The sequence below is a fragment of the Dendrobium catenatum genome, unplaced genomic scaffold, assembly GCF_001605985.2.
Source record: "Dendrobium catenatum unplaced genomic scaffold, ASM160598v2 fragScaff_scaffold_1118, whole genome shotgun sequence".
NCBI lineage: Eukaryota > Viridiplantae > Streptophyta > Magnoliopsida > Asparagales > Orchidaceae > Dendrobium > Dendrobium catenatum.
The window spans coordinates 588,530-594,331 of record NW_021319580.1 but is presented as its reverse complement, the minus strand read 5'-3'; the positions used below and the strand labels follow the sequence as shown (position 1 = coordinate 594,331).

At 32.6% G+C, this 5,802-nt stretch overlaps 1 non-coding gene across 1 annotated transcript; it reads right to left on the bottom strand.

Annotated features, from left to right (window-relative positions):
* Nucleotides 1–1,847: 1,847 nt before the first annotated feature.
* LOC114580609 lies at nucleotides 1,848–1,954 on the bottom strand. The gene has a single exon (XR_003702074.1). It is a non-coding gene; the product is annotated as a small nucleolar RNA R71 (small nucleolar RNA).
* Between the last annotated feature and the right edge of the window lie 3,848 nt (nucleotides 1,955–5,802).

Below are 5,802 nucleotides of genomic sequence, written 5' to 3'. Positions count from 1 at the left end.
AAGCCACAGCATAATTCAGTAGCACCGCTGCATGACCATTGTAATTTCTAAGAGATATTAAGTATTAGTGAAGCAAATGATACTACACAGTAAATAACTGATCCATGTCAGCAAGCAACCCAGTCATACAAAAGTTTCAGCATTGAGATGTTAGTTCATTTCAAAAGGGTGCTGCAACGCCACATTTTAAAGTGCCACAGTGCCAGTTTTTACTTGTGTTTTTCCTATAAATAGTAATTAAATTTTTTCTGTAACAGAGTTTAGTCACAAATATAATTTCAATATATTTTAGAGTACTTCTTTTAATTTCTCTTAAAGTGACACTAAAAGAATTAAATGAAGCGTTTGATACATTCTTAAGAATGTTTGGCATATATTTTTGTGAAGCATTTCTGTAAGTTCAAGAGAAGGAGAGTAGAGTAGATACATTGATCTAATATGATGATATCATTCTCTTGTAATCTTCTTCTTTTCATGGTTTTAATAAAAATGAGTTTGTTTTCTCTTTACTTCATTTCTGGCTATATTCTTTAATTTTGGATTGATGATATAAGGAGTGTGTTGAGTACTAATAAAATCTCTTATTCAGTAAATGGAAAATGATGTTTTCAATATTACTCGTTCTTTATTTAATACACAGAGTGGTTATGTATGTAGTTAAAATCTAGTGTAATGTATAGCCTCGACAGGGGAATGCAAGCATAGCTAGGAACATTAAGATAGTATGTTTGTATGCCTAGGCATAATATATAAAATATTCTAGGTTCTTAAGAGATAATATAATTATAGGAGGTCAGTAGATATCCTTTTCAACCCCTATAAGCTTGATAAAGATTTAGGGATTCATATTCTTTGAATCGCATATATATTTTAAGAGATTCATTAGAAAAGATACAACAATTACTTTTATCAATCCATAAATATTTTATTTCATATTGTATCCAATAAACTTTTATTGGTTTTATTTAGTGATTGAATCTCCAATACCAACATTTTCATTTAGTAGAATAATTATTATAATTAGAGTAAACATTAGTAGTTAATTTCAAGTGAATATACTTCCTTGTGGGTTTGACACTCTACTCTATAACTATATTTCTTAATTCAGCATGTATACTTGTGTATATTAAGTGGGGATTTTCATTTTTATATCAAAAAAGAATTAAGCATTATTTAGGGATTGATAGAGCCCTAAAATTTTTATACAATTCTTAAGTTCACTCTACAGCCCCTATCAACCTTTTTGAGTTATTGTCAAGGAAGTAATTATTTTCTTACATCATGAACTATATTATTGAATTAATTAAATAATTAGACCTACTTTATTTATTTTAATTTTTGATTGTATATTTATGGTTGCATGTTTTTAATTCATATAAAGGAACCTTTACTGTTTGATCCTGAAATTGAGAGAACATTTTCTAAAATAAGAAAAATCCAAAAGATTTTTAAAATGCAGAACCAATTCTAGACTAAGATCATTCTAGACCTCTTAAGAATTTTGCAGGCGTTTAATAGACAGAATTCATCAAAGTATAAACAGACCTGTAATCTAAGCTAATCATTTTAAATTAAAGCCCACCATCATTCAAATGGTACAAAGTTTTTAGTTTGGGGGAACTCTTGCTGAAGATACTAATTTATATTTAGCTAGTTTCTTAAAAATTTGTACTACATTTAAGTATAATAGTGTTAGTGGTGATGACATTAGACTTAGATTATTTTTATGCTCTCTAAGGGATAAAGCTAAAATATGGTTGAATTATATACCCACGGGCTATATAACCACATAGAATGAGTAGGATCATAAATTTCTTGGTAAGTATTTCCCACCTTCAAAGATTGCTAAACTTAGGAATGGCATTACTTCTTTTACTCAGTTTGAAGGAGAAAATATTTATGAAAGTTGGGAGAGATTTCAAAAAAATGCTCCAAAGTACCCTCATCATGCTCTACCTGATTGGTTGGAAATTCAAACATATTATAATGTATTTGTAGGATCACTTAGAGCTATCATACATGTTACAATTAGAGGTTCATTAATGCCAAAGTCATTTGAGGAAGCATATGGATTAATAGAGAAAATGGCTACCAATAATTTTTAGTGGCCTACTGATAAAGTGAATCATGAGTGGCAGGAATTTATGAAAATGATGCTTTATATATCTTTATTGCATAAGTTGCAGCAATATCTAAAAAATTGAGTACAATAGGGGTTAATTAGAAATCATATGTGCAATTGAAAGACAAAAGTTTAATTATAGATAATGATATGCAATGGATTAAAAATATTAATCTAATTGAATGATAAAATAATCCTTATTCCAATATATATAATCCAGGATGAAGGAACAATTATAATTTTAATTGGTTAAATAATAATGGAGGGAATAATCAATAAAATTTCGGTCAATTCAATCAAGGAGTAAATTGAAATAATCATAATCAATCTAGTTTTAATCCTATATTAACTTATCCTCCTGGATTAATTTAATCAAAGCAATCAATTTGGAAGTTAAAAAAAATCTATTAGAGGATGTAGCAATGAAATTAGAACAACAACAACAACAACAACAACATCAAGCCTTTATCCCACTACGTGGGGTCGGCTACATGAATCCTTTTTCTCCATTGTGTCCTATTAAAAGTCAAATTCTCGTTTAAATCTAATAAAGAAAGGTCATTCCTAATATTTTCTAACCAAGTCTTTTTAGGTATACCCCTACCTTTCTTAACATAAGTCAAATCTAACACCTCTACTCTCCTAACCGGGTCATCACAAGGCCGATGTTTTATGTGACCAAAACATCTAAGGCGACTTTCTCTAATCTTATCTTCTACTGGAGCTACTCAACCCTTTTCACGTATATGCTCATTTCGTATCCTATCTCTAAGGGTAAAGCCACTCATCCACCTGAGCATCCTCATCTCAGCCACACTTAACTTAGTATTATGCTGCTCTTTTAATGGCCAACATTCGGCACTCAATAAATATATTCATAACAAGTAAATTCCAATCAAGCAATAATAAGAATGACTGGTTAGGATAATTATTATTAGTTTAAAACTATATTTATAATTTTATTCATTTCTACTACTTCTAAACTGTGAGGTATTATCCTATATTTTAGTAATTTCAATTTTTTACTTTGGTTAATCATTTAATTAGAATTATAAAATCTTTATTTGCTTGAGAATAAGGAATAGTTTAAGCTATGGGGAATTTGACAACTGTAAATTATATAATATTTTATATGCTTTATTTTTAGAGAAAATATATTATTTTAGTTATTTTTATGTAAGAAAAATAAAAATAGCACAAAAATTCTCACAAGTTTGTAGCATGGTAACATCCGATAATTCCACATTGCACCTCCACCTTCCATACCACTAAGGTGCCACAATTGGACATGGAAGCACCAAGTATTCTAACTTCAAGCTCCATGATGGCAAAATGATCAGCTTGGCAATGTCGTGTTCTCTGACTTCAAGAATCACGGCTTCACAATGTATAGTGCCTTAGTGCCATTTCTATCACTCGAGCACCGCAACGTTCAAAATTTAGAAGCACCGTGGTAGGGCTGTCAGTTCCTGACACGACCCGCTAACCCGACCTGAACCCGAGCCAAAAAATCTGGGTTCAGGTCAACCTGTGAAAGAAACGGGTCGGGTCCGGCTTTAAGGATTTGACCCATTTATATATTCGGGTCGGGTTCGGGTCAACCCGACAACCCGTGGGTCGACTCGAATAACCCGCTAAGCACTTGTTTAGTCGTTTACTCATTTTAATAAAATTCACGGCTGACTGGCGGAGCCCGTGAGTTCGCCTGTTCGAGAGGGTTCTAGGGTTTCATTTCTCGATTTCTCTTTCTCCTCGCTCTCACGCTCTGGCTTTGGGGTGGAGTCATGGAATCAATGAATCGTGGAGGAGCTGATGGAGGTTTCTTGATATCTTCTTCTGGTCTTCTGAGTTCTGAAACATCTGGCTTCGAAATTCTTCCTTGAATCCTCTTCTTTTCTCCATTTCTCAGTTGCGACTTGCAACGGTTGGTAATATATTGAATAACTCTTAATTATTTGAAATGTTGGTTTGATGGTGGTCGGTTGTTTCGATTTCTATTTTTTTTGGAGGATTTGTTCTTTCAATTTGCCCTAATTTGGTCAGCGTGAGTCATTAGTCGTGCGAAAGCAAAACTATGATGGCCTGATGGGTTTTCTGGAGTATGCTGCACATTTTATTCTTATAAGTTCTTCTTCTTCCTTATGAGTTATGAGTATAAGTGTATAACTATATGTGCCATGGCCGACTTTTCTGGAGTATGCTGCACATTTTATTCTTATAAGTTCTTCTTCTTCCTTCTGTTATACTGTTAGTTAGAGTGTCGTTTAGTGATTTACTATTACAGTTTTCCAATTTTCTTGCTGTTGAGATAACGACTTGCTGTTAAGATTACGGCTTGGTCGCTTGGGGCTCTTGGAGTTGTCGGGTTGCTGACTTGCTGTTGCTGTAAGCCTGTAATGTTGTATAACTGATTAACTGTATTCATGTTATTATGGAATATTGGAATATGGAGAATGGGTTGTTGTTGATGCTAATTGCTAACTGTTATTATGGAATATTATGAAATGTGATGAGTTGTTGATGCATGTTGTTTGTTGATGCTAATTGCTTAATTGCTTGTGTTATGAGTTGTTGATGCATGTTGTTGATGTTATGAGTACAATTTTGTGTTTTTATGTTTAGATGCAGGATTCTAATACAATTGTTGCGAGTAATCCTTCTGAGCATAATGAACATGTGCATGCTCCTGCTGATAATGAAGTGGAATGTGATAGTGATGAGTTGAACAATCCCATTCCAACTGAGGGAAGTGTTCATAGAAAGAAGAGAAAGTTGACTTCTACGGTATGGGGTCATTTTGAAATGTTGCCACTTGTAGATGATGGCAAACATCGTTGCAAATGTAAGAAATATGGTGCAACATACTTATGTGATAGTAAACATGGTAGAGGAAATTTAAGACGCCACTGGCAAAACTATAAGAAAAAGTCTCAAGATATTGGTCAACTTATACTTCAAAGTAACTCAAGAACTTCTATGTCGATGATTGCAAATAAATTTGATTATGAAGAATTTCGTTGCTTATTTACTGCATGTATAGTCAAGCATGATTTACCATTTTAGTGTGTGGAGTGGGAAGGTTTAAGAACATTACTTCGTTACTTACGGCATGATTTACAGTTTATTTCTAAAAATACGACAAGAAATGATTGCAAGAAGATGTTTAATAAGGAAAAAATTCAAATCGAAGCCCTTCTACGTAGATGTAAGGGTAGAGTATCTTTAACTTCTGATCTATGGTCTTCCATCAACATAGATAGTTTTATTTGCTTGACTGCACATTTTGTTAATAATAACTGGAGGTTGCAGAAAAAAGTAATAAATTTTGCTTTCATGCCACCTCCACATGATGGACTTGCATTATTCAAGAAACTTTATCAATTTTTGGTTGAATGGAAACTTGATAGCAAGCTTTTTAGCATCACTTTAGACAATGCTTCTGCAAATATTGTTTATGTTGATTTTCTACGAAACCATTTGAATTTGAAAAATGGTCTTCTATACAATGGTCAGTTTTTCCATATCATGTGTTGTGCACATATTATAAATCTTATTGTGCAGGAAGGTTTGAAAAAAATTGATTCATCTGTTATGAAGGTGCGTGAGAGCATTAAATATGTTAAGGGTTCTCAATCAAGAAAACAAAAGTTTCTTGAATGTGTGAGTCAAAGTTTTCTTGC